Source organism: Danio rerio, chromosome 8 (assembly GCF_052040795.2).
Source record: "Danio rerio strain M-AB ecotype USA chromosome 8, GRCz13ab, whole genome shotgun sequence".
In the NCBI taxonomy this organism is placed as follows: Eukaryota; Metazoa; Chordata; class Actinopteri; order Cypriniformes; family Danionidae; genus Danio; species Danio rerio.
The window spans coordinates 27,152,580-27,167,015 of NC_141028.1; the positions used below are offsets into that span (position 1 = coordinate 27,152,580).

The following is a 14,436-nucleotide window of genomic DNA, read 5'->3' on the forward strand; positions in this document are numbered from 1 at the left end:
GTGAAAATAAGGCATACTCCCCAGATCTATAATAAAAACATTTGATTGCTTTCCTAACTTTTTATGCTTATTTACGACAACATTTGTTGTAAAAAAAAAAAAAGGCAACAAGATCGACGTGTTTAGGTTATTATTATTGTTATTATTATTATTATTATTATTATTATTATTATTATTATTATTATGCGTACATGTCTGTTCAAAAAACCCAGAGTGTCCACTTTTACTTCGCTTCAAATGGCAGAATCCATTTGGGAAACAGCATCGATTTGTCAATATGGAATGCGTCTGACAGCAACAATGACTGTAAAAAGCATGCACCGCTACATGAACAGACCGTTTTGAGAATTGCATTGGAGGGGCAACTGCAACGGCAACGTTTTTATATTTATTTCAAAGTGTTTTCATGTCTAAATAAAAATAGCACCAAAAATCGCACGAAACAGAATTACATTTAAGGGCAATGGTGGTTTGGAGGTATGGGTTGTGCAAAGGGAGGATCGAGTCTTTGATGCTTTTTGCCACCCTGTACAGAAAGAGTAAAAATATCAGAAAAAATACTGGAAAATAACTTTACCAGATGATAGCAGGATAAAATTTTAAAAATTCAGAGAGAATACTGGGAAAAACAGGAGGGTTGACAGGTGCGATAGCAAGGTGCCAATCTTGAAGGATGCTTTATACCTTAAGCGAAGTTGTGGAAAATGTGTTGCACATCATACGTCATTCTTATCCCATGGAGGAATTTTTCTATATCTTTGCAGTTGTATTCCTGGTAGGTAATCTACTTGCCTGAATACTTAATTTAGCTTTTGGAGTGACCCAGCAATTGGCAGCAAAATCTCAACTTATGATAACTTATAAGTTCACCTGCTTTAAAAACTACCAAATGCATTTGAGAAAGCTCATGCATCTATTTGGTTGGAGAGTTTGCAGGGCAGTGTCAAGTCGGACATGTTTTATTTATTCATTTGTCAATGTTGTAGTTTTTTTTGTCTTTTTTTTTGCTGTTATACACTGTAAGGACCTTAGAAGTTATCATTTGGGAAAGCAATATGAACTGTAATCACTCAATGAAATCAGGCATTTAACACCCCGGAAGTATAATATAATATAATAGAATATTCATTGGTGACACAGTGGCGCAGTAGGTAGTGCTGTCGCCTCACAGCAAGAAGGTCGCTGGTTCGAGCCTTGGCTGCAGTTGGCGTTTCTGTGTGGAGTTTGCATGTTCTCCTACCTACTGAGCCACTGCGTTGCATATAATATAATATAATATAATATAATATAATATAATATAATATAATATAATATAATATAATATAATATAATATAATATAATATAATATAATATAATATAATATAATAATACAGAAAGCTCACTTGAATGACAAATGCATAATTTTGGTATAAAAACGCATAGAGATCTTAACTTAAGAGTCCTTCCAGAGCTCGGTGTGATGTGATAGACACAATGTGTCCCTGAAGGCCCTGACAGTTCTGAGCTTATGTAATCAGAACACAGACTGTGCTGTAATGTATTTATTCAGTTGCAATACCTCCTAATCGTTCAGCTAGAGTTGAAGATTTGGCCAGCATATGCTTAAGCTGAACATTATTGATTTCCACTTATAATTGAAATCTCTCTCTCTCTCTCTATCTCTCTATCCCTCTCTCTTTCTCTTGCTCTCAAGTATGCGTATGAATATTGTTTGCAAAACAATATTAAAATGTTGACACGAGGATGGATAATAGTCAGGAAGATTGTTGCACTCTGGCGAATCTGCTGCCTCTAGCATGAACAAAGCTTGAATTTCTCTGTTTATCTTCATGGAGAATGAAAAGAAAGAAAGCATGATTCTCCCTGTCAGCCTGCCTCAGTTATATTACACTGATTTGTTTCATGGTGTTAAGTAAAGCTCTTATTCAGCTGTAGTAATCTTGTGCTCAGTCACACAGCCTTGTGGTGAGATTTAAGGGCTTTAGAGACATTCTTTCCCCCACATTAATCTTTGTCATTCTGTGCTGTACAGCCACCTAATACAGCAGAAGCAGATTTTTAGAGACAGATAACACTTGCGAATGCTAGTGCCTTTATTGATTGTAGCCTTATTCATTATAGGAATGTGCGCTTCCTATATATTCTTGTTTTATCTTGACCATAGGTGTACATAATACTGTAACCAAAATAACTAAATATTGAAAATGTTCTGTTGTTTTTTATATGATTTTTAATGAGTAAAAAAAAATCTAAAAAACAAAAGTGTTAATTTATCTTTAAATAACGTATGAAATACACGCAGCTAGCCAATTGCTAAAATAAATTTGCACTAGGTATTTTGAATCTGTATATTATCATACTGTTAATAAGTATAACATTAACAGTATTCTGACACCAACTGGCAACCCAAGTATCACTGAAATAACAGGGCTGGATCCACAAATCATTAAAGCTTTGTTCACACCAGACGCAGCACGTGCGGATAAATCATGCTGACCACATCAAATTCGCTTTAAACACATTAAATTCATCTCCCAATGCATATTCGCATCATGGGTAGGGCTTCTGTCTGCTCTGTGACTCTAGCTTTGTTGTTAAATGGCTAACAGAGATTTTATTAAGAGAATAGCTGGGTTTATGTGCTTTAGGAAGGCTGAAAAACAGATCCTCACAGAGGTGCACCCAGCTCTGTGAGTTCATCAATTACTTTAGAAACCATACCTGGATGATGGAGATTTTCAGCGGTACTTCAGACTGAGTCGAGCCAAGTTTGATGAACTGTTGTCCAGTGCTGGCAAAAGAATTTTCACTCGGGACACCAACAACCGGCACAACGTCATAATCATGCCCCTACAATATAAAGCTCCTGATTGATTAACGTGGAGAGAATGTCCGCTGAAGTTCAGATTTTCCAATTTGCATGAAAGCTCAACCCGTGCTGCTTTATTTGTGTGAATTTCATCATTCGCGCTGCCTCATTCGCCCTTATCACTCTACAGGATGTCTATTCGTGTCTTTGCATTGACTTGAATGCAGCATTAGTCAATTAATGACGTTAATGAATTAACTTTTGTTCAAAACATTGTCTAACTTGAAAAAAGAAGAATAATTTGGAAAAATAGTTTGTATTCCCATAAAATCATCTTTAAAATGTTTATATAATTTTCATTCCTCTATTACTTAAAAAACAGCATTTAAGAGGATTTAAATTGTTGGAAATAACATTCTTGAAATAATCTTAAATCCCTTATTAAAGCTAAGATATTTGTTCAGATTTGTATTTATTTTTTAGTAATCCATTTCTGATTAGTTTAGGAAAACAACCAAAGTCCTTCCGAAGTGCTTTTATTGTGATCTCACACTGCTTTTATGGGGTTAGTTTTACCTGGTTTCTGGAACTGCTACTGAGCAATCACGCCAAACATAAAGCAGTCCATACAGAGGTAAGCAGTAAGTGGTACTGCACTGTAGTGTACGTTTTACACTTAAAATGCAGCCGGGCCGGATCAATAAAAAATCACATTTATTAACATTGCTAAATTTTTTGTGTTTGAGAAAATCTTTTTCACGTATCGTATGAGCCTACTAGAACGATATTTGAACATGCTTATCTAAGACAAATGTAAAAAAGAACGAAATGATAATTCAAATGATTGTTTTAAATGAATATAAAATAAACAAATTAAATAATAATTATACCATGTCATGGGCATACTGCATACACAAAATGTTTAAAATATGGTTAACTGAAATCATCCAAACAGAATGGTAAAGCGTTTTTGGTGAACATTTCTCCAGGACCTGGCAACCCTGAAAAAATTGTCAGTTTGAATCGCGCCACAATCAATCACACACGCGATTTTTAATTGTAGATAACGTTACATATTACAAATTAAAATCTCGGTCTTTTATCCACATATTTTATTGTACAACTTCGGAAGCTTTGGATAACTTACAGGACAACACATGCACTACTTTTTAGTGCGTTTGAACAGCGAGAAACGCCATTCATGTAATGTCATCGTTTGGAGCAAGGTCAGGGTGAGTAACGTCAAACGACAGCATTTTCTATTTGTTCAGTTTACTTTACAATCCGTAGGCTGCTGTTTTGCCCAAATTTGTAAGTCTTTGTCATTGTTCGTTTTAAGATATTTGCCCCAGGGCCATTCTACAGTTAGGTTATCAAACTCACTTAGGCCAGATGACTGGATGTGACTGGTAGGTTTGAGAGAAAACAGCTGGTGTTCTCCTGCATGCTGGCATAGTGTTTATAATAAGCAGCCAACATCTATCTAAAGTGAGAACTTCCACACTCCTCTAGACTAGCTGTCTCTCTCCTCTCTCTTACACACACACACACACACACACACACACACACACACACACATAAACAAATATGCTATAGATTTCAGATTTCTATTGCATTATGTGCCTTGTTATTAATTGTTTTGTAATTGATGTGTTCTCCCCCTTCCCTTTCATTGCTGTATGTAGTTGTATTGATGGTTGGTATTCATAAAATAACATACATTCCGCATTAAGATTAAACATGTTTACTGCAGATAATAATAAAAAAATATGCCTGCAAGGTGGAACTGTAATCATTACTACTACACAACAACCTCACGATTCAGGTAATAAAATGTAGCAGGCTGCCAATAACCTTGGGTCTTTGTGCTGAAAGATCTGTTCATCAAGCCTGCAGTCGATTTAACCCTGACTTCAATGCAACAGAATAACTTAACTCCTGCTAGCTAAAATCATCCTTTGTAGTATCAAAAACATGTTTTTTTTTTTTTTTTACATGGTGTTAAATATCAAACTTTGTTTTTTGTCATAATACAAAATTTTTGATCCCTGGAAGAAAATAGCTGCATCATAATATGATAGATATGACAAACTGTTTCATTGTGTTTTAATTGGTTGCATTTATAAAAAGAAATGTTTAATATTTCTTGCCTTTTCTGAGAATTTTGAATAGCAATATTGTCCATCTTTAGAAAATAATGCTATTTATTTATTCAAGTTTTTTTCCATATAGTTAGTTTATTTTACAGTCTTTACAAGGTTATGTTTAGATGTTTTATTTTGTGAAAGGAATTAACTCTCCTATTAACCCATAATTCTGTAACACATTTAAACCTTTGGGGCCAAATCTTTATTTATTTTTAATTAAAAGACTTGTGCAAAGTAATTTATGTCATAGTTGACTTCTTAAATAGCCCTAGTAATAACCCAATCCTGCCTCCCCCACTCCCTGCCCCTTATCTATATTACCCATTGACAAATTGGCAAATCACCATAAAATCTCACTAAATGACTGCTACGAACACCCTGATTATAAAATGACAGGACATTGAAAAAAATGTCCATGTTAATTTTGTCAACAGAGTTATCCACATTAAATTAGGAAAAGTCATTACATTTGAAGCAAAAACAAATGTCAAGTATGTTTTTACTGGTATGTACTGTAGGGTTGGGTTGATAGACGTTGCCATCGTCCATCGACGATAGCCGATAGACATCACGACGCTGAGTCGGCTTTGCAATCCTCTGCCCTCCCCCCATCGCAGCAGCAACCCGCTCGTGAAAAATACACACTTAGGCCCTGTTTACACTTATACGTCTTAGTTTTAAAATAGCATTTTAAAACTAAAACAGTCCACGTTTACACTGGCATTTCATCTAGCATTTCTGAAAATATTACCACACACACACACACTCTGCCATGCGCTGCAGCATTTGCGCATGTCTGAGCTCCAGCAGTTAACAGGTGCTTTGAGCATAAAACCCCGGAGAGCAGTGTATGTCGGACAGTTTATCAAGGATGTACCACTAGATCGCGTCTCACTATAATTGTTAAATGTGATATTTAAATCATTTTGTCTTTATCTAACGACTCTTCCATCTTTTGAATCTATCAGGTAACGTGTCACCACGTCAGTACTCTGCTTCAATCTTTTGCATTCCCGCTAGTACTTAGTAATTTAAGTGAAAACCTCAGATACTGTTGGTTGTTCAACTTTTTTACCAACCATGTTTGTTGATGCCATTATAAAGACACAGATCACTCTGCCTCTATTCATCCCTGAGTTCTGCGGAAAAAGTAATTGACTGTCTGGTGGTGATTTGTGTGTAACCGATCTTTATTTATTTATGATTTGTTTATGGGTAAACAAAGGCCATGCAGGTCAGGTAGTTGAAATAGTAGTCTACAAATAATTAATTCACTTTGAATTAATTAATTAATCATAAATTATTAACTTATTGCCGCCTACGACAATGATGCCATCTTCCATCACAATGTTTCATATTAGACATCGAACAATACCAAATTGGGTTAATACTTTCATTCAACAAAGACAGTATATTGTACAATTGTGACTAAATACATTTAAAATTGATTATCAACAAAATATTTGGTATTTATTTAATGCTTTTCTTTCTATTAATTGAAGAAATAATCAGTGTTTTCATAAAAACATTAAGCCGCACACACAGCTAATTTATAATAATAATGCATATTTGGAAGTTTTCTCCTCCTTATTGTAGTGCTTATAAATAACTATCTGGCAGTTTGCAAGGTTGTCACCAAATGTAGGTCAAACTTATCCCCTTTAGTGCCCTGTGGTGATCTTGATGCTTCCAGGCATTGATGGCATTTTGAGAATAGGCCTGTTTTTTAACAGCTCATTAGTCAAAAGAAGCCAATAAACGAACAGGATGAAACACCATGCAGAATTTAGGATGGGGTCGTGCCCTGCTGCAGTGCGCAGTTAAATCACTCGGGATGCTGTAACTCTCAACCAAGGACACTGCAGTCATATTAAACACAAGTACAGGTTGAAAAGACACATTTAGTGCTCCTGCTGCTTATTGCTAAAGTAATACCTCCTGCTTACATAATTATAGAAAAATGACTGTGCTTTGAGAGTGTTTTACTTAATTAATTAACTTAATTTACTTAATTTGTAGTCATTCAAGATTTTGCAATAGTTTGTTTCAAGTGCTTCTTTTCTTCTCATTTGTAATTTGCCTTTGAATAAAGCCTCTGGTAAATTAATAAATGTAAATTTAAGGCAGAAACCAGTCAGTATCTGGTGTGATTTACCTCATGCAGTGCAACACATCTTCTTGACATAGAGTCAGTCAGGTTTTGATTGTGGCCTCTGGACTATGTTGGTCCTCGTCAATGGCTGTGTGAAGTTGCTGGATATTGGCAGAAACTGGAACATGCTGTCATAAATTCAGATTCAGAGCAATTCAGCACATCCCAAAGTCACTTAATGGGTGACATGTCTGGTGAGTTTGCTGGCCATGAAAGAACCTGTGATATTTTAAGCTTCAAGGCATTGTGTTCTCATCCTACGTAGAGCCGCCATGCTGCAACATGAGGCGGTTTTTGTGAATGAATGGCACAACAATGTGACTAAGGATCTTGTTGCGGTATCACTGTGCATTTAAAATGCCATCAATAACAATCAGCTGTGTTTGTTGTTCATAACTTACGCCTGTCAATACCATAACCCTAATGCCACCATGGGCCACAACTTTGACATCAGCAAACCACTCATCCAAACAACGTCATACACACTGTCTGCCATCTGCCTTGCACAGTAAATACCAGGATTCATCTGTGAAGAAAACACCTCTTCTAAGTGCCAGACGTCAGTGAATGTGAGCATTTGCCCACTTAAGTGAGGTATGATGATGAACTGCAGTCAGGTTGAGACCCTGATGAGGACGATAAACATGCAGATGAGCTAAGACCTAAGGCTGTTTAGACAAAAAAGTTTTAGTTTTAAAATGCATAAGTTTAGATACGGTTACAGCTTCCGTCCACAATACCCTCAAGTTTTCGAGCCTTAAAATTGGAGCGTTTTGGAAACGCTAAAGAGGCCTTTTCAGATTTAAAGAGCACCTAGTTTACCCCTTTTTTAAAGATTTTCTTCTTTTTTTTAAGACTTCCGAGTAATTCAGATTTTTTTATTATAACGTGTTAAAAAGTGTCTCTTTGGTAGCGTGTATACAGGTCGTTGTTTTAGGGGTGTGTTGCTTCACATGAAAATTAGTTTTGACTTCCGGCCCAACTTAACAAGGGGGTGGAGCCAAGAGCTCCCCCGCTTTGTGTATGGCAACAGACAGGCAGACAGGGAGAAGCAACATGAGTGAGAGGACCAGCATTCAGCATGTACAACTCGGACACAGACCAAGCAGAGAGTACAAAATCATTTGTGTCTTTATAGTTTTGCAGCCAACTGTGTGCTAGTTTAAAGTTCCGAGCTTGTACACCAAGACTAATTACCACACACACCGAATTAACTTTGACTGAGGCTATAACTAAAGGTCATCACACACCGGATGCGCCGCTCAGAGCCACAACACAGATCACCAGAAGTGCACATTCGCATGTTATATAAAATGAAACTAATCAGATGGCGCTCTGTGGCGCGGCAGAAATATGTACAGTGTCCTGAGTCGTGGCTGGGCGCCGCGGACAGACGCCGATTTGCAGCGCCATTGTGTGTACCCTGAAAGAAACCTATGTATAGAATCCTAAAATGCATGGTGCTGCATGTTGCCGAGCGGTGCTTCTGGTGTGCGACCTGCTTAAGGCAAGTTCATTATTTCCAATGGAAGGACGCGCACGTAAGGCAAAGAGCTTGCACTTTCCAACTGCACCTAGTTAAGATGACAGAGCTTGTGTGATTGCAGGAAATGCAAACGGCTAAAGTTTAAGGAAGACGCAATGAAAAGTACACCTGTTTGCAAACCCACCTAAACTTTCAAACAATGGCGCCGATGACAGCAATCATGTGGTGAATGTTGATCTTGTGTTGAGCCCAATGAGCCTTACATCTAAAAATAGAGCAAGGGTGTTCCTTTGGTGACATTGCTTTGACTCACATGTTGAAAATGGCGGACGTGAAACAACAAATTGAGGATATGGTAATGCGCACCTGTCAATCAATATTGGTGGTAGGGGGACCGCACTTCTACGTCAAGTTGCGGCCGATCTCAAAACCGCTCCAATTGGTCCAAACCGCTCCAATTTAAAATGGAGACATCTAAAAACGGAGGCGTGGCTGCAGACATTTACATCTGATTGTGGCTTTTTCTCAATATTAAGAATACAAAGTTCAGTCTTGCATCCTTCCTTGTAAGTTCAAACTTCGCAAGTTTGATATGGAAAACAAACTCCTGAGGACATGTCGGTTAAATCTTCAAAGTAAACGGTGTACTTTATAACGTCATGCACCCTGGCTTTGTTGATTTACTATCTTAACAGTAAAATGAAAGCATGATTTAAGGAATTGTCTCTGTTCATTTTGATAATAACAACTTTACAGACACTAGAAATGTTAAGGCGTTGTGTATCTACATATTTACATGACCGTCATCTTTACTGTATATTTAACATACAGAGCCTACAGAGCCTACAACATAACTGCATCCTTTTATTTCATTAAAAAATATGAAACATACCTTGTGTCTTTTGCTTAATATCAGTTTTAATTATAAATAATGTAAATTAATAAAATATAATAAGTTATATTATATGTTATAAATCACCTACATATCCACAGTGTGAATAAATGAACAGCAAATTTAAATTTTAGGTAAACTATCCCTTTAAGAAAATGTTAAAATTACAGGCATGTATGCATTTTCTCATTACTTCAATCATTTGAAGCACAGTTGCTCTTAGTTGCTGGGGGTTTTTCAGGATTTAATGCAGTATCTGCAATCTTTAGCATGATGTAAACATTGGCGCCCTCTGGAGAACAGTTAAGTAGTGCAGGCAGATTTAGAAGTGCACAGTCATCCAAGACATTCAGTTTGTTAGATCACATCCCTGTGTAGCACTAAACTAAATTCAGTCATTCTGGTAACCTGATCATACCCTCAGGTAGGGATTTAAGAGGACACAAGCCAGGTGGAATAGTCATCACAGTATTAAACAGAGCATATACTGTAGCTCTGTTTGTCATCTCTGGCCAAAGTCTCAGCAAACATTTCCCATCGTACTCATCTTACAGGCCTTTGGATAGAGGCTAAAAGCATTGAAACGCAGTCCCAATAAACACAATGGCTAATGATGTTAGTGCTCATTTTCTCTCCATTACAGTCAGAATGTGAGATGAGCTCTTTTCTTTCTGCAGTGCTCAAATTTACGCCACTGGAATATCTTGTTTTTTGGCTATTTATTTATTTTCTGTATTCATTTCGGTGCCTCAAATTTAGCTCTACAGAAAAGACTGTGATCTCATGCCACCACTACCAAGGGTTAGTAAATTAGAAAAGGATTCCTGAAGGATAATGTGTGATGCCGAAGACCAAAGTAATCATATTTTTTAAAATATAAAATTTTTAAAATTGTTAAGATATTTTAGAATTATAATAATATTTCACAGTATTACTGTTGTTGATTTTGGTTTGCCACAGTTTTAAAACATGATCACAGCTGGCTATTTCAAAATAATCACAACATTTTTATATAGAAATTAATTTTATACAGAAATATAAAATACTTGTATGGGCGTCTATGTATTGATGAAATATTTAATTGGAAATCATTGCAGCAGTAGATCCAGTGCTTCCCACACATAGACTTTACTTATTTACACATGCAATGCTTGTAGTTATTGACAACATCATTAGACAATTTATTTTTCACACTTGTCATTATCGGATTCTCTCTTGCATTATATTCAACATTATATAGGCCAGATTAGTTATACTGACACTGTTAAACATTAATTTTCATGCACTGCACTTTGTGTTTGCTATGAAAGATAAAACATATCAAATGCTTGTCATACAAATGCGATATGATCAATAAAATGATAAGTACACTTTCAGGTTCACTTTCACTGGCGAGTGTGCTCATGTCATGGCTGTCTTCACTTTGCGAAGAAAAAAAACATACATGTAAATTACACTTCCCGCTTGGCTCTTAAATGATCACTCTGCAACAAATGGAACATTATTTACAACTTTATCTGTTTTTTACAGCCTATGCAGGTTCTGTTCACTAAAGTAGACATCATTCACAGGCATATGTGCATCCTCTCAGTAGTAAACAAACAGTGCGTCAGCTTATGTGTGATCTCGCGGCCGCGAATACTTTATTACAATTAGACAGAAATGACATATTTGCATGAATTATAATATGTAAGTCTTTCAAAGCCTTTTGGAAGTGTCCATGTTGCTGAGCAATGTAATTAAAACAATGTGAAGACTTGTGCAACCTCATTTATGCTTCTGCCGAACTTGAAAATTTAATTGGCTAAATCATAGAGATGCTGGATTAAGATCATGTGGGAAGTCGAATCAAGATTGTGATCTTTTTTCAATTAATGGTGCAGCCCTAATGGAAAGTACATTGTATTAACATGATCCTCAAACATCATTGTTTCTATAATCTCATGTGGATCCCATGAGTGTAAAATATTGGTGAAAACCAAGGGATCATTAATATGCATGCTTCAGACTGTGTTGGATTGACCACAACGTTTCTTAATGAGATTACAACAATGATTATTTTTTCCTTGTAGTTTATCTAAGCTTATATTAAATGTACTATGTATGTAGGTCTTTTATTTTAAAGAGGAGAGGCAGGGAGACTTAAAAGGGGCAGTTTTATGCATGACTACAGAGAGTCCACAGCTTGATAGAACGCAAAATGGTGGATTTACAGATTACACATTTATTTAGCACCACCCTGAAGAGGCATACAATCTGATTAACCGCATCTTTTGTTAGTTCATCATGTATATTGTGAAATTTAACCTTGTGTGCATTGTGTATTAGCTTGCTCAGTGTGCATGAGCAAACGGATTGTCGCAATGCAATCAGTTTTTATTTTGCATGACTTTTCAGAGCTCAAAATCAAGGATTTACCAAATTTATCTCTGACCTTATTTATACTGAAATAAGTATTTCTTCGCCACAATTTGTTTGTGTCAAAACAAGGAAAATATAGCTTTGCAGGTGCAATTTTTAATTCAGCAAAACATTTCATCAAAAAACATTACATTAAAAAAGGAATTAATGTCATGTATCTAAAATATGCACAGTAAACGGTCCTGGCTTAAAGTCCCAGATCACCAGTGAACTACACATAAACGGGGAGTAATCTCCCATTAAAGCAATGTTATTGTGAAAAAAATATAATTTAACCATATTAACAAAAATAAATGTAAGCAAAAGAAAGCTGGTGAAACATACCGTGTTTGATAATGAAAGGATGATCATGTGCACACGGTAAATATAGGCCTGTTAATAATCTGTTCGAGGAATAATTAAAATGAAAGCTGTGACTTCTGCTGCTTACAAAATAATATGTGTATTTTTTTTAAATCTTGAGCTCTTGAAAGCAGCAGGATTGTGGGTGCATGATCATGGCTCTTTGTCCAGTCTATTTTAGAGGGAACCAATTGCACCAGTTGCGCTTCCTCGGTTGCTTCACGTTAGCAAACGGGTGCACGCTCGCTTTTTAACAGTAGCACGCATCACATCACCTGTGCGTGCGAGTGATCATGCTCTCGTTGGGTATTTACTTTCCTTTTTGCTGTTTTGTTCGCGTGAACACAGTTATTTTTGTCAGTCAGGCGGGTTGACGGGTGTTAATGTAAAGCCCTGCTTATAACCACAGGAATTAAAAGATTTGGAACTTAGCTAAGCCACATACCTACTATATAGATATCAGAGAACAATTTAACATATTGAATTTTAGCACTCCATAATATCCTGTTTTTAGGGGAGGTAATGTGATGCAGAATTGTGCAGAGCTTAACATGGACTCATAAATAAATATGAGGATTGTTGAGAATCTCCTGATGACTGCCTTAGTGTTTACACGCAATGTATGGAGTCACTCATGTGAGAAGTGAAGTGCCTCAGATAATTATAATGCTCTGAGGATCTGATTCTTTGAGAGGGAATTCAATGAGAAACTCTTTAGATTCATCTTAAGGTGTCTCCGCTATTCAGGTGGATTGATCTTCCACTCTTTGGTCATATGGTATTCTCTGGCCTCTCAATTCAGTTCTTTCTGAGAGCATTGTCTCATTAAAAAAAGCTTGACATACTTGTTGATACAGTTGTTACTGTTCACCTGTCCACTCCAAACGATTGAGTCACTTCTCTACAACACTCGCCGATAGATTCAGTCACTGTAGATTGACTACATGGAAATTCTGCTAATGTGTGGATTTGGTTTATGGATTTTGTAGATGATGGTGAATATATATATATATATATATATATATATATATATATATATATATATATATATATATATATATATATACATACATATATATATATATACATACATATATATATATATATATATATATATATATATATATATATATATATATATATATATATATATATACATATATATATATATATATATATATATATATATATGTATATATACATATATATATATATATATATATATATATATATATATATATATATATATATATATATATATATATATATACATATATATATCAGGGCTCAAAATTGCGACCATTTTGGTCGCATATGCGCCCGAAAATTAATCTATGCGACCTCATAATATATTTGGGCGCATTAGTGCGACTGCAGATAATGGTTGTAGTGCGACCTGTTTTGATTTTTTGTAAAAACGTGCTGAATCGCTCTTCCCTGCAGCTATATTGGTTCATATTAGCTGTCATTCACTCAAGGTATTCCGCTGTCAGATGACAGGGAAGGAGCTTTTATGACCACGGGAAATGCAAACGGCTGAAGAGTAAAAACTTAAAGCACACAGGTTTGCAAACCCCACCTAAAGTTGAGGCGCAGATGAAAGCGATCATGACACGTCACGTCACAGATCAATCGAGTACGCGCTTCTTGGAGAAGGTGCCCGAATCTCCATGCTTTGCATTCACTGGGTGTTCAGCGCAAATGTCCGCTAAAAGTCAAATCTAATACTGTACATATCATCGCCAAAGAAGCTCGCCTTTACTAAGTTTACACTGAAACTGCGGCTCATAGCAAAGACCGGTATTGCGCCAATGGTTAGCGCAAGAATCCTGCTCTGCGTGCTCATAAATTGGGTCGGCTGACTCTCCAGCTTTTCCACAAACACAGAAAAATGAAGATCAGCTCAGACTGAACCTTTAAATTGACACAAACTGAAACCAAAACTTTTAAAGAGTAATAGAAGTGAGACTTTACTTACTTTCTTTTGTCTATTCTTTTTTTGAGGTGTATATTATTTTTTATTTATTTACTGATGACTGCTTTGCAGCTTTCATCATTGAATTGAATGATTTATTATAATCTTTTGTTTGTTTTGTAGCAGAAATATTATTTATTAAATTGACATGCATATAAAAACAGCAGTACAAAATAAATATTTCTTACTGCAATGCTTCATTTTTGTTTGA

General features: G+C 35.9%; 2 protein-coding genes across 2 annotated transcripts in view; both read left to right on the forward strand.

Annotated features, from left to right (window-relative positions):
* The first annotated feature begins 3,797 nt into the window (after window positions 1–3,797).
* gnai3 (guanine nucleotide binding protein (G protein), alpha inhibiting activity polypeptide 3) overlaps window positions 3,798–14,436 on the forward strand; it is an 80,321-nt gene continuing 69,682 nt past the window's right edge. The window contains exon 1 of the mRNA XM_087262590.1: window positions 3,798–4,042. The gene's annotated coding sequence lies outside the window, so the exon portion shown is untranslated. The remainder of the gene's footprint in view (window positions 4,043–14,436) is intronic.
* The window catches only part of gpr61 (G protein-coupled receptor 61), a 33,223-nt gene continuing 22,584 nt past the window's right edge, over window positions 3,798–14,436 (forward strand). The window contains exon 1 of the mRNA XM_087264716.1: window positions 3,798–4,042. The gene's annotated coding sequence lies outside the window, so the exon portion shown is untranslated. The remainder of the gene's footprint in view (window positions 4,043–14,436) is intronic.